The 23,402-nt window shown below is 47.5% G+C and overlaps 1 pseudogene; it reads right to left on the bottom strand.

The window, feature by feature from the left end:
* Positions 1 to 6,901: 6,901 nt before the first annotated feature.
* Positions 6,902 to 16,648, bottom strand: LOC100446159 (golgin subfamily A member 8S-like; annotated as a pseudogene).
* Positions 16,649 to 23,402: the final 6,754 nt, after the last annotated feature.

Below are 23,402 nucleotides of genomic sequence, written 5' to 3'. Positions count from 1 at the left end.
TGTCTCATAGAAATATAATGTGGGACTGAGGACAGTGGCCCATGCCTGTAATCCCAGCACTTTGGGAGGTCCAGGCGGGAGGATAGCTTGAGCCCAGGAGTTCGAGACCAGCCTGGGCAATATAGTGAGACCTGGCCTCTACACAAAAATTTAAAAAATAGCTGGGCTTGGTGGTGGCATGTGCCTATAGTCCTAGCTACAGCTACTCGACAGGCTGACGTTAGAGGATCACTTTGAGTCCAAGAGGTTGAGGATGCAGTGAGCGGTGATCTCGCCCTCTATACTCCAGCCTAGTGACAGAGTAAGATCCTATCTCCAAAAAAAATTTGAAAAAACTGAGTAGACAGGTGTCCTGGTAGCATGATAGGTCCAGGGTCCCCTCCCAGATCTGTGACTTCGAGAGGTCACCTTTCCTCTGGACCTCAGTGTCCCTATCTGAGTGAGAAAAGGGCAGTGGGGAGGCAGATCTTTGAGTTTAAGCTGTGTAGAAGCTGCATCTGAAAAGCCATACTCAGGGCTCTAACTCCAGCACACAGTCCCAGCAGGGGCCAGCAGGAGGCCAGGGCAGCGCAGGCATCAGGACCCAACCTCCTTCCTTCTTTGCCCACTCTCAGACCATGGAGTTCATCTTCTCCGAGCTGCTGTCCAACCTGTACTCGCATGGGGACCAGAACACGCTGATGGAGGAGTCAGCATAGCAGGCACAGCAGTGTGACGAGATGCTGCATATGCACCACGTGCTGAGAGAGGCCCTCAGCATCATCGGCAACATCAACACGACCACCGTCAGCACACCTACGGGGGCCCGTGGATGACTCCTAGCTGCAGGTACAGAGTATCCCGGCTGGACGCAGTTGCCAGGGCTGGCCCCCACTAGCCCCAAAGCCCCCCAGCCTCCATGGCTGAGCTTGTGGGCTCTTGGAACAGGTTCTGTGTCCAAGCTGGCAGACATGGGTGCTCTCTGGAGCTGTCAGAGAGCTCATGGTTTATGGTGTAAGGGCTGAGAGCTTGGAGGGGGTTGTGTGTGGGGCTGTACTTGGAGGCGGCCAGAGGCCTAGGAATGTCACCTTGGGCACTCCGTACCTGTTGTGAAGTCTGAGTCATGCTGCCAGGGAGGGCATCCAGCTCCCAGCCTGGGAGTGCTGAGAGCCAAATCCACTGCAGAGCAGGGGTGATTGTCAGGGTCCCACCTCCTCTATCTGTTGACAATCCAGTGGTGATCTAGGATAAAACCTTGAGAGCCCCATACACACAGTCAACCCACAACACACCTCACGGGCCAGGCAGAGACACACAGTCCCCTTCCCTGCCTCCCAGGTACCATCATAGCTGCTAGCATGTGGCTGAAGGCAGGGTCCCTGGACCCCGCTAAGCACTACCACCAGCCAGCAGGGTCACGCACCTTGGCCTGTTGCTTCTAGAGGTCGCCTCTGCTATTCAGCCGAGAGGACCACAGTGCATGCTGGCCCGGCTGAGCTCCGCCCAGCAAGCCCACCCACCTCCCTTGCCATGGACTCTCCCTCTTCGGCTTTTCCCAGCAGGAAAGTCTCAGCCTCACCTATGTGACCCGCAACCCCCAACAAGCTGAGGCTCCTCTCTTAGGCTTATAAGTCTATGGCCAGTGGCAGCCGGTTGCCTGTCCTCCCTACCTCCCCCAGGGTCCCTTCAGAGGGTCCTGGGCTTTCTGACTGCCCAGAGGGGGCTCCAGTGATCACTCCAGCCATCCGTCCCTTTTAGCTCCATCATCCTGGTAAAGCAGTGTTCCTTCTCTATCAGGCCTGGTGGCTGTTGCGTTGGGTTCCCAAAAGCAAGAGGTGGCCCCGGGCCAGTGGGTTTGAAGACAGGGTGACCAGAGAAGAGGGAAACCAGAGGGGTCTGAGCATTGCTTTGAACGGTGGGTGCACTGCCCTGGGTGCCCTGGAAGAGGCCAGCGTGTATGGGGTGGGGAGGGCCACCACAGCCCCCAGGCAGTAACTGCGAAGCTCAGGCTCCTCCCTCCATCTTCTTCCCCTTTCCCTTCCAGCCCCACTTTCCCAGGAATCTTGCCACACTTGCACCTGCGCCCAGCCCTCCCACAGCTGCTGTGGCACACCTGTGTTCTGCACTTGCCTCATCAGCTCTCTGCTCACTTTTCTCTCTCCTGTTTCTCTCTGCTTTCTCTCCAACTGCCAGCTGATTGGGTCAGGCAAGACCATCCCATCCTCAGAGCCCCAGCCCCCACTTCGACCTCTAAACAGATCCCTCCTCTTCTCAGAGACCTCCCTTTCCAAGCCTGCCTGAGCGGCTGTTCTGTGACTTGACAGTGGTTCCCCCAGGCCCAAAGCCAACCCCCTACATCTGTGACTTAGTCTGTTGTAGTGGTGAGCTGACACATCCAGGTGTGACCACTGCTGAAAACTTGTGCCCCCTTTGTGATATGCCCCTGTCCTGTTCTATAAATATCTATAAATACACACATATATGTACATATATGCATACACCAACACGTGGCGGACCGCCTCGTCTCTAGTGCTGGGAATCAGTCACCGGGCTGTCCTTTTGGAGTCTTGTGGCCCAACAAGAGAAAGCTGTCCCCTGACATTGCCCCTCCAAAGTGCACCACCTCCAGTGAGCCTCCCTGTCATTCCCGGCCTGTGGACAGCCAGCCCCGCCATCCCTCCCTCCCCCCACCAAGCATGGGGGTGCAGTGCAGGCCTCTGTGTGGCCTGACAGTCTCTACCAGTCCTGCTGTCCCTCGGCTGAGAAGCAAACCCATTTCTGGATGGCGGGGAAGTGTGTCCTCTGCTGGCTGTGTTCTGTGTGGAGCTCAGAGGAGGGGAAAGGCCAAGCCATTTTTAGGGTGCTGTTGGGAGCTGTGAAAAGGCCACACCCTTTCCAAGGGACACTTTTCCTGGAAAGCCCCTGGAGCTTAGCTGGCTCTTATCCTGTGAAGCCGGCTCTGGCCACCAGGGGGCAGGGCCATGAACTCAGCCTGGAGGGAGCCTGAGGGGCAGCCGGCACTCTGGAGGGACAGACAGAACAGGCCACCAGGTGCAGACAGGAGAGGGAGGCAAGGGGATGGAACGGAAAACGCCTGGGGTGGGTGGAAGTCAGTGCCCTTAGGTGCTGGTACCTGTCTTCCCGGCCATGGCTAGATCATGCTTCTGAGCCTGTTGGCTGACAGGGCCGGACTGCACCCCATAGGCTCCATGGCAGTCCCCGTGGAATCCTCTAGGTGTCACCAGGCAGCAAAGAGGTAACAGGCCTGGAAGGTCCCCAGCAGCCCAGATGGACATGCTCAGACACTCCGGGGCTCCTCGTTCAGTGGCACAAACACCAGGACCCAGTGAGGGAAACGGGAATACACCAGGCTGAGCAGTATGGCTAAATCTGTTTATTCCAAAATAAAAAGCAAAATAAACAGGAGTCGCATCACCAGGAGCCGTGACCCATCCCCGCCTCCTTTCTTTGTCCTATGCTAGCAATAAATAAGTTTCCCAGCCACAAATAATGATTAGACCCTCCTCCCCATGTGCCAGCTCCAACCTCCTCTAGGTACGATACAGGGGCAGCCCTACCCTCTGGAATATACAAAACGTTACATAGACACAATATGTACACTGGGGAAGGGGGGCCATCCAAGCAGCCCGTGCCCTCGCCTGGTCCACAGTTAGCTCCACTGTCCCACCTCAGCTACCTCTCTGAATAAGAAGATGGGGGCTCCCCTGAGGAAAAAGTTACTATGGTGAAAGTAAGGAGGCCATCAGACCTCCTCCAAACAAACCACCTCTGCCAGCCTCTGGCTCTTAAATAACAATCATCATCATCCAGAAATTTAAGGACTCAGCCCTGGTCAAGGCGGCAAAGGGTCTGTTTGTCTTTCCCCATTAGACAGAGGTCTTGTGTGGCTACCCTAATTGTAAAGGGGTGACTGGGAAGGGGTGGTAGGGTCATGGTGGCAGTGCAGACTCCAGCCCTACTTCTCCGGGCTTTGCTGACAGAGGCCTGCTTTTAATTTTTATTTTTATCCCATGACTTTTTTTAAAATCCCATAACTCCTTTTTCATAACTTTTTTTGTAACTTTTCATAAAATTTTTTCTACTTTTTTGCCACAACTTTTTTACATTTTTTATCCCATAACTTTTTCACTCCATAACATTTTTTAATCCTGTAACTTTTTTATTTTGTGTTCTTTTCACAAACACTTGCATAGCTGTATTACAATTTTGTAAAAATGAAACAGATTATCTCATGCCAACCATGCCCAGCATTTGCACAGTATCAATACCTTTAATACTATAGTTTTTCAAGACATGCAAAATAAAATTTTAAGGCAAAAACAGCACTTTGCAAAAATTTAATAATTTATTACATTACAGTAGCATCACACTAGCAGTCAATAATGCCACTTTAGGCAAAAGTTTTTCAGTATTTCCATTATACATTCTGTTTAAAAGAATTCATAAATTGGTAAAATTCATTCTAAGAAAACTTGGCAAATAAAGGTTTGGACTGGAATTGGCATTTCTTTCTCTACTTTTCCTTCCCACCTTCTCTTTCTTTTAAACTAATACAGTATTCATATTTTAAAATGTTTTAACTTATTTCAGAACTTTAAGATAGCAGTTACATTTTTTAATAGTTACATTATTTTTAAATGACTTTAAGATAAAGTTTTAGAGAAACTATATTATGGATAGGGCTGATTTACGTTTTCAAATTTTCTAAAAATCAGCTTTGGTTTTAGAACTGATTTTTTTTTTTCATTTCTGGAAAACCTATCAGGTTTAATCAAATACTTTAAAAATAATTATTATATATTGCAATCTTTAGGTGTTTTGATTCTTCCTGCAGAAATTCAAATTTATTCAGTTGAACTAGCATTTTAAAATTGTACATTTCTGATGAACTCTAACCTTCCTTCTAAGCAAATCGAAAGCTGCCTTATACTGAATGAGGAAGAGCACAAATACTTGGCTGAATGAGGTATCGCAAAAGACTGTATGCACTTTGAAGAAAGACTTAAGTTAGTCATATGATTTCCATTCTTTTTTAGCTTTCTCTTAAATATATGACAAATACCTACACAAAGACTGGTATTTCAGTTAATATAGTAAATTTATTTCCAGACTGACATTCAGCTTAAATATGCCAGTATGTGATTTAATCCATAGGCACCTGATGAACACATTATTGTCAGATTGGTTACAGATGCTAAATGCTATTTGAAGGTCATTCGTAGTCATTGATATTTATCAGGGTAAAAGTGAAGTGATTTCAACAATAAAAGTACCTTTGAAATAATTTATCAATGTATTAGATAAACCCAGTTTCAGAATGATAAAGAAAAAATGTTAGACCAAATAGATGTGGCTAATTAACAGTGGTAGGATTTCTAGCCTAAGGGTTTAAAATGGACTTAAAGTAACTGTCTTTAAACTGAACTCAAAGAATGCAAAAGCAGCAAGTTCAGAAAATAAAAGGCAAGAACAGGACTTTAAGTCCATTTTAAACCCACGGGCTAGAAATCGTACCACTGTTAATTAGCTGCATTATTTGGTCTAACATTTTTTCTTTATCATTCTGAAACTGGGTTTATCTAATACATTGATACATTTGTACAATTTGGAAGAGTCAGTTGAAGTCACAAGGACCCAATATTCGCACTCTTTCAGTGAATGCAGGCAAATCTGTTATTCCATTGGTAAAATCGTATTGTTGCTCTCTTGTTAATGTCATATTTAGAAAAGTATCATGAGGATGCCAAATGCTAAAAATGGAGATGGTCTAGTAACAGAAATCCCCACCCCAGGGAGCACACATACATATCTCCCTACATCCTAATAATGTGATGTGTTTTGGAACACAGACATTAGAACTTCATGAAGTTTGAACTGTTGAGTCTTTCCCAAGCATCATCAAGTTATGATTTAGGCAATGTATGACTGAAGTCATTCATTCATCATGCATAGGCACAATCACATAAATATTGCACAAAATATGTCCCTAACTGAAACTAAGAGGTACAAAAACATATTTCACTCTTAGTAAATAAGTTTGTGAGGAAATATAACTCTGCGATTGTATAGACATGTTTCCTGATAATACATTGACATTCACAAACAGTAGATTGCACTGCAGTTTATAAACATTTTAAATTGCATAAATGTCTCCTTGATTTTCAAATATAGTATAATACTGTCTACTAAAACTCCTTTTTGTTTCAACTAAGTACTCTCACATATATTAGTTTATAATAATGTTTGTTATTATTTTTTAAAGTGTTTTCCATTCAAGGAAAAGAAGTAAATTCCTATGTCAGAGTAACCAAGGTGGTTGAAGAACAGGTATTAGCCAGAGAGGTCTAGATGGTAAAAATCAATCTTCAAACCTCAAAGAAGCTCCATGAACAGAGAGGAATGCCAGGTGTCACACAGCTTTCCTTCACTCTAATTCATTCTTGACTAGAGCCTGTATGCCTGTTCCAGGGACATTTAAACTCTTAAAGGATTTCTTATGATCTTTACTAAATACATTAAGAAGAATGCCAACCAGCACTCTTTTGTGAACTGGGACATGTGGTCATGTGATTAAAACAGGTAACATCAACTCTGACTTTAAAATGTATTATAGATACAAATGCTCTAAGCTAGGAAAGGCTTTCCACATCTACAGTCAATGATGGGAGCCTTTCGTTCCTCAGAAATAATCACTTTTTAGGTCATCGAGGAAGAGTACAACTGCTGCAGCTTATGATGCAATATCTTCATGAGCCCAGAGCACATACAAATCCGAAGGGAACTACCATAGTACAGCGCTAATTCTTGGCACCGGAACAAATGAAACACACTCTATCCTGCACATACCTGCCAGAGCAGGCCACTTTCCTCTTATGTGAGATTTTAAAAGCTCCCCCGAAATGTTATTACTCCCATCCCAATACACAGAAAATAGGGGAAAGGCTGTTTCCAGTTCTCGGCCTTCAAACAACTCTAAATGTCAGTACTCATAGTGGCATATTACAAAGTAATAAACAGTGCACATTTGGAGGCAAACCACATATTGAGCTAATGAAGAGCTCACTGTGATTAAGATTAGATCAAACAATAGCAGAACATAAGCAAATTTTATCTGAATTCCATAATGAATACACATGCTGCAATAACATTTAAAAAGCATGGCAGCCTATTCCAAACCAGCAAGAATAATTTTGTGCAAATAGTGGGTCTTTGTGTATTTGAACTCCCAACCACGTAAGGGCAAACTCGATATGCATGCTAATGACCTACAATTATGAAACTAAAAAAGAAAAATGCTAAAGAATGCCAGAGTGAACATCAGTGAAAGCCACAGAGACCCATTCTCCTTTAACTTTCTACAAATAAACTTAAACTATAAATTACAAACAAATAATCATGAGTGGCTCTAACACTCAAAATGAAGTAAATGAATTGGGTAGGAGATTAACCCCATAACTTTGTTTCCTTTTTTAAAATTTCTTGAGCTGCTCTTTGATGATGGTGATGTTTATCTCCTTTTTCTCAGCAGCCAAGCCCAGCAAAAGAACAGCATACAGGAGTTGCTGCCCAAGCCTGGGTGCTCCACGCGGTCAGTGAGGCCCACCTCGCAAAGATCTTTGGAGACACGGAGATGGGGATCTGAGTGCAGCACGAGCCTCCCCTGCCCCTGCCTGCCCACCCTGCCTGAGGACTCTACTCACCACCATGCTTGTCAGCACCCGCAAGCTCCTGGGGGGCTGGGGCTCCTGGACCGGGCTCATCAGCAGGGTTCAGGGCAGTGGCTGGGAATTTGCCGTGCCCCTCGTTGTAGTCACCACAAGCTGCAACATCATCTCCAGCAGCTCCAGCAGCTTCACCTGGAGGGAGGGGTGCTCATCTGTTACACACCTACCGGCACCCACCCTCACGCCCACCCCCACCTCTGCAGAGATGTTGCACACCCTACCTTCATCTCCTCCTTGTCCTGGACCAGCCTGATGATGTCCACCCTACCTTCATCTCCTCCTTGTCCTGGACCAGCCTGATGATGTCCACCCTACCTTCATCTGCTCCTTGTCCTGGACCAGCCTGATGATGTCCACCCTACCTTCATCTCCTCCTTGTCCTGGACCAGCCTGATGATGTCCACCCTACCTTCATCTCCTCCTTGTCCTGGACCAGCCTGATGATGTCCACCCTACCTTCATCTCCTCCTTGTCCTGGACCAGCCTGATGATGTCCACCCTACCTTCATCTCCTCCTTGTCCTGGACCAGCCTGATGATGTCCACCCTACCTTCATCTCCTCCTTGTCCTGGACCAGCCTGATGATGTCCACCCTACCTTCATCTCCTCCTTGTCCTGGAGCAGCCTGATGATGTCCACCCTACCTTCATCTCCTCCTTGTCCTGGACCAGCCTGATGATGTCCACCCTACCTTCATCTCCTCCTTGTCCTGGACCAGCCTGATGATGTCCACCCTACCTTCATCTCCTCCTTGTCCTGGAGCAGCCTGATGATGTCCACCCTACCTTCATCTCCTCCTTGTCCTGGAGCAGCCTGATGATGTCCACCCTACCTTCATCTCCTCCTTGTCCTGGACCAGCCTGATGATGTCCACCCTACCTTCATCTGCTCCTTGTCCTGGACCAGCCTGATGATGTCCACCCTACCTTCATCTGCTCCTTGTCCTGGACCAGCCTGATGATGTCCTCCCTACCTTCATCTCCTCGTTGTCCTGGACCAGCCTGATGATGTCCACCCTACCTTCATCTCCTCCTTGTCCTGGACCAGCCTGATGATGTCCTCCTCCCATTGCCGCATCTTTGGCACTGCCCCCTGGCTGTGTTCTAAGGTGATGAACTTTCCTGCAGGAGGACGGGGCTCAGACGCTGAGGCCTCTCCGATGGCCCTGCAGCTCCCCCTGCCATGCCCTGGCCTCCTGCTCACTGATGGCTTCTGTCTTTCCAGTACTGGATGAATCGACGTTCTAGCTTCTCCACTTGCTACCTCAGGTCCACCTTCTCCTTCAGGAGGTCCGTAAGGCTGCTCTGGAGCCAAAATCATGGGGTCACATCATGGTAGCGACCTGCCCCATCCCTGCGCTTCTTGGCCCATGCCAGGACTCACTCACCTCCAGCTTCTCCATGACCTCCTGCACGGCCCGGTGGGTCTCCCCACTCACAGACTGGCCCCCAGTCACTGGGGCTGGGACCGCTGCCTCTGCTTCTGCTGGGCTGAGGCCCCCGGGTGAGCCAGGTGCTGGCAGCACACCCTCTGCTCTTTCACCTGCTCTCGTAACTGTGCCTGCTCCTCCTGGGCATTGGCTCCAGCGGAGTTGAAAAATGCAACCTGAGGGCAAGAGGTGAGCATTCTTGTAGGGGCATACACAGAACAAACGGGGCAGAGAGGTGGAGCACAGCCTCTTCCTTTGGGGCCTCAGAGAGTGCGCCTGTTGGTCACAGGTGAAATGGTGTCTGACCACTGGCTCCCGGAAGGGGTGAGGGTCCAGAGAAATCAGAAGGCAGGGAAACCAAGAGCATAAAGGGGTCTTGGAGGGACCACAGAGGAAGGTGGCAAAATGGGTGCTGGGGGAGTCAGGCTCACCATGGCCTCCCAGCTCTCCAGGTCCTCTGGGTTGCTCGACATGGGCCGAGGTGCCTCCTCCTCCTCACTCTCCAGATGTCCTTCCTCCTCCATCTCCTGTGGGGGGTGGCCAGAAGGGTCCTCAGACAACCCAACAAGGGAAGTACTGTGGGCCCACCTCTGCCTCCACCCTCACTGTGTAACCCTGAGCCAGCCACTACCCAGCGAGCAATGAGCTGCTGTTCTTTATTTTTACTTTTAAGAACCAAGATCAGGCATAGTCCCACTACTGGTCGGTGCGGGAGTTCTGACCCACTCCCTTTCTGACTTGGGCCAGTTCAGCCATCCTTAGGCAACTTGGTGTCCCCCTGCTCCCAGGAGGTCACCATATTGATGCCGAACTTAGTGCGGGCACCCAGTTGGCATAAGGACCAGCTGTTCTAAAGGTCTCTTCCAACTCCTCAATCTTATGCTGCTAACAGTCCCCGCTTCCTCCTGGGGCTCTCTCCTCTTCCTCTGGGCAGTCTCCCTTACCTTCCCCAGGGAGAGCCATGAGGCTCAACTGGGCCTGTAGGGGCTGGTTTTGCTGGCTGGCAGCTTCTAGGAGCTCCTAAGGGGCCAGGAAAGGGTGAGAAGGCACAGAGTTTGGTAGGTTGTCCCCCTTAGGGCCCCGGCCTCAGCAGCTCCCTCCCCTGGGTCTCCTGCAACTTTTGGTGGGCTAGGTCAGCTACCACTTTGCCACAAGCTTCCTGCTGATGCAGCTGGTTCGTGAGCTGGGTCTGCTGCAGTAACTGGCTGTGCAGCACCTGCTTCTCAGAGGTCAGCTGCTGATAGGCGGCCACCTGCTCCTGATAGGTGGCCACGTACTGCTGCAGGTGACCCAGGTAATAGTCTGGGTGCTGCTGCAGACTCTGAGCCTCTTGGCTCTTCAGCTCCACCTGCAGGAAGACCCTGGGCATGAGGTCATGTGGTTGCTGGCTTCCAGATTCTGGGCCCATTAATAGGGTAGCGAGGGCATTGTGGGGCTCTGTCACCTGCCCAGGCCTCTGGCCCCTTGCTCCAGGCCTAAGTGACTGCCTCCTTTTCCTAGAACCCCGTGCCTCCTTCCCCAGCCTCAAATCTCATACCCTCTTCTCACCATTTAAACTGTAGGCCACAGACTGATGGAAAAGCCCTGGGAGCCAACCACATCTGCTAAGTGTGCTACATGCCTAATGCTTTCCAAGTATTATCTCAGTTAATCCTCAGCACCTCTGTAAGGAAAATGTTAATTTCCTTTTGAAGTTAAACGAACAGAGACTTAGAGATGCAAAGTACTTGAATGGTGACCAGTGGAACCGAGGCTGGAATCCAGTTTTAGTCTAAGAAGGCTTTTTGTTTTGTTTGGAGACAGAGTGTCACTCTGTGGCCCAGGCTGGAGTGCAGTGGTGCAATCTCAGCTCACTGCAACCTCCACCCCCTGGGCTCAAGCGATTCTCATGCCTCAGCTTCTTAAGTAGGTGGGATTATATGCCATCATGCCCAGCTAATTTTTTTTTTTTTTTTTGGTAATTTTAGTAAAGATGAGGTTTTACCATGTTGGCCAGGCTGAACTCAAACTCCCAACCTCAAGTGATTCTCCTGCCTTAGCCTCCCAAAGTGCTGGGATTATAGGCGTGAGCCACTGCGCCTGGCGTAAGGAGCCCCTTATACCACTGTCTCTTCCCCTATGACTGGGGCCTCCATGCTGCTAGCTGGGATGATGATGTCCAGACCTGGGAGGAGCCCAGGGCTACCCACCTCTAAAAGTCAGAAGGCAGGAAGCAGGAAATAGTCACAGGACTGCCCTGGAGGCTGCTGGGGTCACCTGCCCACAGGCTAGAGCTGCCTCTGGCCTGGCACCTCCTCTCCCAACAGGCTGGTGCCCGCCTCCCAGCCCTTCTTGGATGGGGCAGAGGTTACTGTCTCCTTCACCTCACCAAGCTTCTCCTGCAGCTCCTTTACTTGTTGCTCCAACTGCAGAGCGCTCTTGTTCTCATTGTTCTGGACAGACAGAAGCAATCAGCAGCCACCCACTGCAGCTGGAGACCCCAGAACTTGGTGTCTGCCTCCCATGGCACCGGGAAGGGTGGAGGCAGGTTAGAAAAATCATCCCCTCTCTCCCACAGCCACCAGAGCACAGCTCTGGCTCACAGGTGCCTTTAGGAGTAACATTTCACGTGAGGGCTACACTGCCCCATTTTACAGGTGGGGAAACAAAGGCCTGGAGGGCTAGGGAGGACGGCAGGCTCCCTAGGTGGGGCAATGCACCAGCTCCTCAAAGCTACTCTGTGGCTCAGCCAGCTGCTGAAGCCTCGCGTACTGCTCCCGAAGCCTCTCATCGTGCTCCCGAAGCCTCTCCTTTTGCCCCGATATCAGGACACTCATGCGCTTACTGTTGTCCACCTGGGCTTGGAGTTCTGCTGCCACTCTCTCAACCTCCTTCCTCGGGTGCTGCAGCTCCACCTCAGAGGGCACTGCTGGAGGCTCCAGGGGCAGGGGTTCAGCTGAGAAAGGAAGCAGACAAAGCCCTCTGGATTCTCAGAAAAACAAACAAAAACCCTCCTCTTGGTGCACAGCTCCTCTCAGGCTCCCCGAACTTGGGCTCACTGCTACTGATCCCTCGCACCCGGATGGTAGCCAGTCTTCCAAGCCACTTTCAGATAGAGAGCACTGTGGGTAGCTGACAACGGGCCCTCTTTGCTGATGGGGACACTGAGGCTCATGGAGATGACAAGACTTGCTGTCTCCTGGCACAGATCTCTTTCCCTCTGCCTCAAAGCCCTTCCATCCACCCACCTCCCTGGGGCATTCTAAGCCACCCCAACAGCCCTCTGATGCCAGTCCTGCTCCCAGGTCATGCCAGCCCCATCTTACCCATCTGGTTTTTGAGTTTGGACATGCTCCTCTCCAGCTTCTCTACCTGACGCGTTTCATGCTGCTTCTCCTTCTTCAATGTGAGAACCTGCCCAAAGCACAGGGGGAAAGGGCCCTGGAGAGAGGGGCTGGGGGCTGGACAGGCTGCCATCTCCCTCTCTGCCCCCATCTCCACAAAGCCCAGACCCAAGACCACCTCTGGCTGTACTATTCCCATTTTACAGATGCCCGGAAAGATCCAGTGACTTATCTAAGGTGGGGGGTTGAAGGGTCAGATTTCATCTCCTGTGACATTTTCCTCATCCTCTACTGCCAGCGGGCCCTCTCTTCTTTTATATGTTGAGCATATTCATCTCTCTCTAGCCGGATTTGTTTAAGCCACTCCTTCAACTGCAAGAATGGGCACAGAAGTTAGGAAGGGCTGTCACTGGTCCTCAGCTGCTCCTGGCCACCTGGGTCACCTTCCTTCCACATCCCTCCCTCTACAAAACCTCACGTGTGTCGTGTGTGCATTCAGCAGTGCCTGCTCCCGTATGGACCACTCTAACTGCCACTCGATAACTGCTTTACTGCGGCTCGAGGTCTGATGGTGAAGAGTGAGAAGTTTTGATCTGGAGCGCCTGGGCCATTCCACACAGTGCCCCTTAAAAGGGCCGGGCTAGGCTCAATATACAACTCGGTCAGTAAAGATCAAGGCCTTCCCAAGCTCGTGGTCTAGTTTTTAAAAGAACTCAGTCAAGTTGGAAGGGACAGGGAAAGAGATCGAATTTACAGCTGGCTAACAGAGGCCCAGAGAGATCAGATAATATTGCTTTGTTATTACTGTTATTGCTACCACTGTTTGAACCTTTATGGAGTGCTTCACCAGGTACCATGCTAGCAATCCCATTTAATCCTCGCAACCACCATAGCAGACAAAGTTACTATGATTACCTATGTTATGTAGATGAAAACACATGGAGTATTCAAGGTTAAGTGCTTGCCTAAGATCACTTAGGCAGAGCTGGGATTTGAACACCCAGGTCTATGTGATTCTCTAAGCCCATTTTTCTTGCTGGGGGTGGGGGCGCAGATAGGAAGGGGAAAATTAATCTTTTGTTCACTTTTTGAATGGATGATGCATTCGCATAGTCCAAAACTCAGAAGGTACAGAAGGGAAGTATCTCCCAACCGCCCTGTTGCTGTCTCCTGAGTTTTTTATGAATGCTTGCAGACATGTTTTATGTATATTCTCATAGTATGCGCGCGCGCGCACACACACACACACACACACACACACACACACACACACACACACACGTTTCCTCTCTCTACAGAAATGGTAACATATTAAAGGTACTCTTCTGTACCTTCACAGTACAAGTACCTAATACCCCACCTAGGACTTGGCCAAGACCACAGCCAGGTAAGGGCAGGGCAGGCACTTGGCCTCCAAGCTCTGCGTCCAGTGCTCGCTCCCCACAGTGGCCCCCAACTCACCCACAGCAGCTGACTCAGCCCCAGGCTGCTCTAACCACCATACACAAAAGCAGTGGGAAATGGCCATGCTGCATTCTGGGCAGGACACTCCATCCTGCAGAAGGGAACTTTAGGCTCACTCCTCCATCTAGGAAGCCAAGCTGCCAGGGGATGGGGCAAGTGGCTGAACTCACACTGTCCTTCTTCTCTTGTGTGGCGGTGACAGCAGAGAGAGCCCGCTCTAACTCGGCTATATGCTGCAATGAATGTTGCAGGCGGACGGCCAGATCCTTGGACTCATCTGTAATGAGAGAGTTGAGATGGGGCCCAAAGGACTCTCTCTAAAGACATGTCAAAGTGCCAGGTTGAAAGATGACAGGGTGCCCAGATTCCTACCTTCAAAATATTTGAGAGAACATTTCCTGTGATATAGGTCCGTATTTAGTTTCCCTTTCTGTGTGTTCAATCTCTGGATTTGAACCTTTGGGAGAAAAGCCAAGCAAGTGCTGAAAGAGAAGGAAAGAAACATTCTCCAGAGGACAGGAGGGAACTGGACACCCTCCACTCACCTCTAGCTCCCTTTTGGCCTTCTGTTTCTGGTTGTTTGCTTTCTTTTCCTATAGGAAGAGGAAGACAGAGCTCTTACCGGGGGGGCAGAGATAGCACAGCAAGAGACATGCCCCCAGAATGCCACCAATGCCCCAGGACAGGCCCATCCATGGGACCAGGTTACCAGGGACCCTGTGGGGATGGGGTGGAATCTGAGGGGTGAGCCTTCTTCCCCAAGCTGGGAGTGGGTGAGATGAGACTGGGGCCTCTACATCTGAGTGCCCCCCAAACCCAGCAGTCATGTCATGAGCAAACAAAGAAATCATGTTACTTCTTCCAGCTGATGTTCCACTTGTTTCTTCTGTTGTTTCTGTGGGGAGAGTCAAATTAAGGTGATGGAGGGTGGCCCCCTCAGCTCTATTCCCCAGACCAGGAAGCGGTAGGCAGGGACCAGGAATGGATTTTAAAGGCAAAGTTCTCACATCCAGTGGGAACACGAACTGGTGAACTCTCTTCAAGCTCCCAAGGACAGACGATTTGGGTCTTTGTTGGTTTTCACCCACAGCCACAAAACTCAAAAGTCTGAATCTGGAATCTCTTGAGAGGAGAGTAACATAAACCTCTAGAGATGGAGTTTGAGAAAGACCCCCCCTTCTGCCAGCTTGTGATTTAGAAAAGTGCGTTAATTCAATAAACATTTACTGAGCACATACGGGCCAGGTACAGTTCTTCACAGCAGATATAGGACAGAAAAGGACAGACAGGAGCGCTTGGCCCTGAGGTTTCCATTCTAGGGGGCCTTTAAATCTTGGACTCTCAGAGCTGACAGAGACCTTTGATACTCACTACCTCCTCTCAAAACACGAGCCCAAAAAGGAGAGGTGACTTGTCCAGAATCAAAGAGCAAATTAGGGACTGAGTCATGGCAGAAATACGGGGCCCCTGACAACCAGTCAGGCTAGCAGTTCCCCGAGAGGCAACAACCCCAGGGTGTGTGTAGCAAGGACTCGAGCAGGGGTGTCTGGAGAGGAGAGAGTTGGCAAAGAGGGCAGCAAAAGAAGAGCCATGCTGCATGTTCTGGGGTCCCTCCAGGTGAGGCCTGGGTGCCCCAGCTCCCTATTTGCCCTTGGCCCCCAGCCCCTTTCTTCAGGGCCCCAAGGGGAAACGAGCCCAAGATTGGCAGCATGGAATCAGGGGACCCCACTGGACTCTTACCAAAGATTTGATGGTGTTCTTCAGTTGACTGATTTTTACAGACCTGGAGTCTGGGACTACTGCTGGTTCTTGGCACGGGCTCTGAGGCACATGCAGCGAGGAGGAGGTGCAGGAGGAGTGGAGTGGGGGGAGAGGTAGAGAGAACAATCATTAGGGCTGCGGTATGTGTGGACTGTCTCAGCAGGCAGAGGGGCACCTAGTCCCTGCTGTGGGAGGAGGTTGGAGGGCTGGCCTCCAGGGTCACTGCACCTCAACCCAGAGCCTCTTACCTCCAGATCCTTCAGGGTAGCAGATGATGTAGGGCCCTCCCTGTGGATACCTGGTGCTGACTACAAGAGATGAGAGTGCACATGGAGATGTTCTGTCCCCCTCAGTGTCTAAGCCCTCTGACTTCCTTTCTTCCCCATCAACTGGCAACATTTTCTTTTCTGCCTATCTTGGACCTTTTCTCTCAAAACTCCTTTGTGCCAACTTCTCTCCTGGTTTTTGTCTCCCCACCATCCCACCGTGGAGCCCTTTCAGTGACTCCTGATGGCAAGTGGCTGTTCTCATTGTCCTGGCTTCCCCTTGAGACTGGGGATGAGGAAAATCAAACAGCAATGACCATATCCTGGGTGTCCTGAGTGTTTACAGCAGTCCATGTACTAGGCATTAACATAAAAACAACAATAACAAATCTCACTTAAACTTCACAAAAGGAAGTCAAACAATACCACCTCTATTATACAGATGTGAAAAGAGAGGCCCAAAGAGCTCAAGCAACTTGCCCTAAACCATATCCCTGGCAGATGGAGAAGCAGGATTCAAACCCAGAATTCTTAACCAGTACCTAACAGTCCATCCACAATCTTAACAATTACCCTCCACTGCTCCTTGGGTCCCCTGTCCCTAGGAGCCTGGCCAGCCAAGACTCACATCCCCAGGTGAGTGGCCACCACCAGAGGTGGCTGTCTCAGGGCCACTGCCATTTGTTTTCCTGTTTCTCTTTGCTCCTGCTGGAACACCAGGGCTCTTTCTCTGCTAATATTCTTTTAACTGTGGGAAGGAAGAGCAGTAATACTCATGAGAACTATCAGCCACATCCTCCTTTATAGTTTTTACAAAATACTCTTATACACCATCTGATTTAATGACACCAACAACTGTACAAGGTGTTGTCACAGTCATTTAGTGACTGAGAGGGATTGATATCATGGCTAGGAAAAAAAAGAAGAAATGAAGGAAGGAAGGAGGAAAGAAAGAGAGAGAAAGAAAAAAGAAGGAAGGAAAGAAAGGAAGAAAGAAAGGAAGGAAGAAAGAAAGGAAGAAAGAGGCGATACTGGAACTTTGAAACTCAGTCTTCTGACTCCAAGCTCTGGGGTTTTTCCAAGAATCAGCAGCTGCCAGGGACCAAACCAAGAGGCAGAGGTAGAAAAATAAGCATTAAGTAGGCAGGAACTGTATGTCGTGTGGTTTAGAGTCATACATCCTCACACGTCTGTTAGTGTGAAGAAGTGTGCCAGTACCTCTCAAATTTTTATATCAATGTGTTCTCATGGCAGAAGGCAGCCTTTCTGTTAAATCTGGGAATTTATCAGAAAGAGGACAATCCAAACCTCATTTCAGAGAGAAGTCTGGTATACTCTTAGAAACCTATGTCACTGTCATCCCTAAGTACATTAATGCTTTTTCTCATGATCTCAGGAGAATCAAGGGAAACTGAGGCTTCAGAAAGATGTCCCACATTATCCTGTGGCACTCAAAGTACCCCAGGTTGAGATAATATGAGGAAAATTCAAGCTGTCAAGTTCAATTTCCCAAGATCTATTCCACAGAAGATGAGCAAATCTCACTTCGGAGACCACTGAATGAAGGGCAGTCTGGTCCCAGAACCATGGAGAATTAGAATATGAGGTGGAGAACTCAGGAAAGAAATGTTAAAATCTCTCTGGAAAGTAGAAGCCTGAGAGAAAAACCAAACCCAACCCATTCCCCCACTGCCACCCAGAGACACTGTCAACATTTTGAGCTCATGGGGAAAGTGTAGGCTTTTCCCACTGTCAATGTCTGTGTTAAGGGAGTAAGGCAGCCTGAAACCTCTTGCTCCTAGGTCCCATAGTCCATTCCCCTTCCAGTTGGAAATTTGTGCTGTGACCAGAGGAACCAGAAATGGGTTGAGAACGCTTAGGGGACTGGGTTGTAAGATCAAAGGCCGGTCTTGCAGTAGTGACAGTTCCTAGGCGAACTGTGACATCACTAATTCCACTCCTCCTGGTGGGGGGGAGGGACAACATCAGCGCGATGTCTGAGTCGCCGCTCCACAACGGGGGGAGGGAAACACAGGGTTGGGACCCAGGTCCTTGGAGACGCCAGCGCAAAGAGCCCAGGGAGGTCGACCTTGAGGCAGCAGGAGGGGAGGGCACAGTCTACAGCAGGGATCCCCAGGAGTCACCAGCCCAAAGTCACCCAGGGATGACAGACGAGGGCGGGGCCTGGGGCTGGGGAACCCAGGTCCTTGGAGACACAAGCCCAAAGAGCTCAGGGAGGTTGAGCTTGGGGCATCTGGAGATGAGGGCCCAGTAATGGAGTGGGGATCCCCAAGACTCACCTGCCCAAAGTCAACCTGGGGCAATTGGCGAGGGCAGGGACTGGGCTGCTTGCTGAAAGGGCAGGGCTGACTGACAAGACTTTGTTGGGGGGACCCCAGACATGCCATGGTTGGGGGGCCCAGTCCAGTGTGCCTCAAGAGTGGTATGGACTCTGGCAGTGGTCTTGTCATCAGAGGGGATCTGTGGTTGTGTTGGGGGGCCAAGACCTGGTGCGTTTTTAACTTTTTCTTTGCTGCAGCCAGTCTGCTCTGTCGAGTTTCTTCTGCCATTGCGGGGTGGGGAGGGAGGTGGGGTGGGGAGGGAGGCAGGGTGGGGAGGGAGGCAGGGTTGGGGCCACGTCAGCGAAATCCCAGTGAGCACTGATGAACACCTCCACTCGCCTACCAGGCAGCTGTGTGACTGAGCCAGAGGAGGTATAACCAGGGCCCCAGTAGAATGCAGAACGGGGCGTGGCCTTCATGCTCCAAGCCCATTGGTCAATGACAAAGATGAAAGGGAAAGGGGGTGTGGCCAGGCAGCAGTATGTCCAGAGGGCCCTGTGGCTCACAAGGAAAGCTGCCCATGCAACCGCTGTCCCTGCCCACTCTAAGAGAGCGGAGGGGCTGCCCACTCTGGCACAGGGGAGGGGCCACCCACTCTGGGAGAGGGGAGGGGCCAGCTTTTGCTTTAAAAGCTTTAAAACTTTAAAAAATATATGAGTGAAACTCCATCTCAAAAGAAATAAAATAAAATACAAAATAAATTTAAAGAGCTTTCAATTTAGTAAGCACTCAAAGCTCTTTACCAGTTTGAAACAAATACAACGCCCATTTTTCTAGAATCACCTGGCCTCTCTAAGCCTTGCAGATGAAACTGAATTTCTCACTTGATACTTGGCTATGACTTGCAATCATGAAAACCAAGAATTGTGTTATGTCACTGTGTACTGCTTGTTACCTGAATTCCACACTAGGCTGGGATCAAGGGTTGAATCTTTCAGATTTGCTCTATAACCTGTGTGCTTCTTATCCCAGACCAAACCAAGTTTTTGTCTAGAGTTCTACAATTTACAGTTAGTAGACAAGAGTAATGTAGTCTCTGGACTAGCAGCACCAGCAGCACCTGAGAAATCTTTATAAGTGCAAATTCCCAGGCCCTACCCTGGACCTGGTGAATCAGAAACTCTGGAGTAGGGCTCAGCAATCTGTGCTGCAGTAATCCCTCCAGGTGTTTAAGATCCTCTGCCATACAGCAGGTAGAAAAATGTGTTTCCTTCTGTAGGTCCAAAGCCAGGGATACCATATGTTCTGTCTTGATACGAAACAATGACATGCAATTAAAACATAACACATAACTCTCCTCCCTACTCCCACCCTCCATCCAATGTGTTTATTTTTATGAGTTCCGTAAGAAAACAAGTGGCAATCAGAGGTTTACTCTAAAAAGTATGTTTACAAGTATCAGTTCTCATCTAGCCTAATCTCATACAAAACCATTTCCATCCTCTTACTGCTAAAGTTTTAAAAAAGTGTCTTCACAATGTAAAACTCAGACACACTAGGAGTTCTATAATAAAGCACCAAGTAGATTGGAATGTCCAAACTTACTAGAGAAGAAAAGTGGAATCATTGGCTATATTTTCAAATTGCATTCAAAGGAAATTTAAGTTCTGAATTTGTTCACCTTCATACTTCCAAGTTAATAGAATTCAACCAGAACACTCCATTCCTTCAAAGCCTCTAGCCATGCAAAGTTTTACTGTATTACTTCTTGCTTTCAATGGATATAAAGCAGAGTCCTGGTAGGCACGTTTTGTATACCTGCAAAGATGCAGAACTAAACAGTTCCATCTGTTCCATATTAAAACAGAAGTCCTGTAAACCTTGGGTGGTGAGTGTAGTACTTCAGCACTAGCACCAAAGCCTCAAATAGGAAAAGATACCAAGAACACCACTAGCAAACACAACTAAACTCTCGGCCAGGAGCAGTAGTTCGCACCTGTAATCCCAGCACTTTGACAAGCCAAGGTGGGAAGATTACTTGAAGTCAAGAGTTCAAGACAAGCCTGGGCAGCACAGCGAATTCACATCTCCACAAAAAATTTAAAAAATAGCTGGGCGTGGTAGCACACACCTGTAGTCCTAGCTACTCGGCAGGCTGAGGTGGGAAAATTGCTTCTGCCCAGGAATTTAAGGCTGCAGTAGCTATGATTATGGGACTGTACTCCAGCCTGGGTGACAGAACAAGACCTAGATAATTACATTCTCTCCTGCTCCTGTTTACACTAAAATCACTAAGTTAAAACGCTTTGAAATTTGGCAGGATAAAAATTAAGTGAAATGTGACTTTGGAGTTTGGAGGGAGAAAGAAAGAAGGAAGGAAGAAAGGGAGGGAGGGAGGGAAGGAAGGAGAAAAGGAAAAGGAAAAGAAAGGAAAGGAAGAAGGAAGGAAGGAAAAGGAAAGAAAGGAAGGAAACAAAGGAAGGAAAGGAAGGAAACAGGAAAGAAAAAAAAGGAAAGGAAAAGAAAGTAAAGGAAAAAAAGGAAAGGAAAGGAATTAATATACATCCAACTATTAAAAATGACGATGCTAGGAAATATTTACTGCCACAGAAATATGCCCAAAATATAGTAAGTGACAAAAGGCTAACTATTATGAGTCTACTTTTTAAAATGTTTACACGCATAAAAAAGTATAAAAAGCAACAAACCAGAATGTTTTGAGTGGTAAATTAAAGATTTTTCTTAATATTTGTCATCCAAATTATTATAATCAGGGAGAAGTGTTTTCATTTATTTATATTTAAATCTCTTTTCTTTTTCTTATTTTTTCTCCCATATGTATCCCATGTAGGCTATCCCTGCCTCTTGAGGGAAACCAGCCCATTTTTGGGAATTACACTACATAAAGCTGCCCTATCTTCCTTTGAAGAGATCTGGAGACATTTTTGTTTCAAATTGTTTTATTTTTCTCAGAATATATATATATATGTTTTTAATATATGAAATTGAGGAAAAGACAAAGGAAAGGCTGACTCCCTACCACCCTCCTGGGGCTACTCTTCCAATTTTTGCTGCTATTGTCATGTATTAATATTCACTGGGTACTAAAAAGATGGGCAGCCCCTTAGATCCTTTTTGCTTATCTCTTTCTCATAATCCTACTTCATTCCTTCATATACTTATTTTTAAAAGGGTCATATGTACAAATATATAGTCCAGAAAATTTTTAAATATAAATATCTATAAAAGTATGTGGCAAAATCCCATTCAGTCTTATTCTCCTTTCACAGCCAAACACTTTTAATTCATTTCTTATATATCATTTCAGAACTTATCTTTGCAAATACACATGCATATTCTTATTCTCCCCTTCTCTCTCAACACAAAAAGTAGTGTACCACACATAAGATACCATTCCTTCTTCCTTTTAAAAAACACACAGAATATATCCAAGTTCTTCTACATGAGTACAGAGTCTTTCTCATTCTTCTTTTCAGCTACACAGTATGCATCGTCTGGATGTACCACAGTTTACTTAACCAGTTCCCTTTCAGCAGACACTGAAATCATGCCTATCATACTATTACAAACAATAATGCCAAGCATAACCACCTACACACACCAAGTTCATTGTTGAATCTGCCTTTGATGAAGCCTCTGTTTGAATCACCATAAGGTCACAAGGCTGAAAAGTTAGCCCCTTTTTTAGTTTTCATTATGTACAGCAGTATGTAGCAAAAGACTCCCTCGAGCAAAGCAAATGAACTCTTTGGGGATTTACTTCATAACAATAAATGGATAAACAGAACACCAAGGAGAACTGTTTATATTTAACCATGAACATGTATGTATACAATACATGCATATGCATAGAAAGTATAAAATAAATAAATCCATCAAAGCATTAAGCATTGTCTCAGTATGGTGGATCTATGGAGTGCTTTGTAGACTGCCCTCTTTGCCTATCCTTTCTAATTTCACAACAGTAAATACGTATACTTTTGCAATATAAAATTTCAAAAAATGTTAACTCAAATTAAGCTGCATGTATTCCTTCAGTCTGTCCTATATTTGTATGATGCTCCAGAGTGCTCAAATAACACTTCAATAAAAAAAATTATTTCTTCAAAAACTTAACTTTTGTGAAGATTTCTGTGAATGTCTATGTGTTAGATCACAGTAAAGAAGCTCAGGCATTTGCATGCTGGACTCCCAAGGAGACTCGAAATGTGGAGCTGGAGGGTGAAAGAAGCACTCACCTGTTCCCAGACCTGCCACAATGTGTTCCTTTGGACTTAGATTCCAGATAATTGGGACCCTCTTAGCTGGTGGCTAGCATGAATGAAGTATTGTTTTAAAAATGCAAATGAAGGTACATATATGAATGGAAGCATATTTTGTACAGAAACAATCGGTTTGGGATTCTGAAAGATCAGGAATGAAATGCTAGGCCCATAACTTCCTCCTGTGTGATCCTGGACATATTACTCCTTCTGTATTTATTTTAGATTTTTCAACCTTAAAATGAGTACAATAATATCATCTTAATCTTTCCTTTCACTTCTATCCACTTCTCTTTCTAGGAATATTTATTGGAAGTTTGTTCTCTTTCCACTTTGCTGGCTGCTTTAAGATACAAGTTGAGCAAAACCAGTGCTACTCCTGGTCTGCTGGAAATTTCAGGCTAGTAAGGTTGTTATGAAGATTAAATAAGATAACATACATAAGTTAGCTCATGTGCAGTGTTTCAATAGGTATTGAGACCCTTTCTTCTTATGAAAGGTTTATGAATCTCTTAGGGCATTCTATTCAGAAGACCCAAATACCTCTTGCCAGTTGCCCAAATAGAACAACTTGTTCAGAGGCTAGGAGAGCAGGGTCAATAGATGAATACTTCACAACACCTAAGAAGTTTAACAGACACTTAATTCTGGTCTTTAAATGACTTTATTTTGTTGCTTATTTGTAGATGAATATATAGAGTGACAAAAAAGTGGAATGCACTATCTGAGCTATAATAAGATAAATCTTGTAAGTGTAAGCATTTTAGACATCACCTCAGTATTAATCTTGACCTGTATGGAAATGTTATGTCTGAGGGTTCCCAGTTTTGCTAATGACATACTTAATTGACAATATAATTGTGACACTGA

The sequence above is a fragment of the Pongo abelii genome, chromosome 16, assembly GCF_028885655.2.
Source record: "Pongo abelii isolate AG06213 chromosome 16, NHGRI_mPonAbe1-v2.0_pri, whole genome shotgun sequence".
Classification (NCBI taxonomy): Eukaryota; Metazoa; Chordata; class Mammalia; order Primates; family Hominidae; genus Pongo; species Pongo abelii.
The sequence above is the reverse complement of the archived record's forward strand: the minus strand, read 5'-3'. Positions and strand labels throughout refer to the sequence as shown.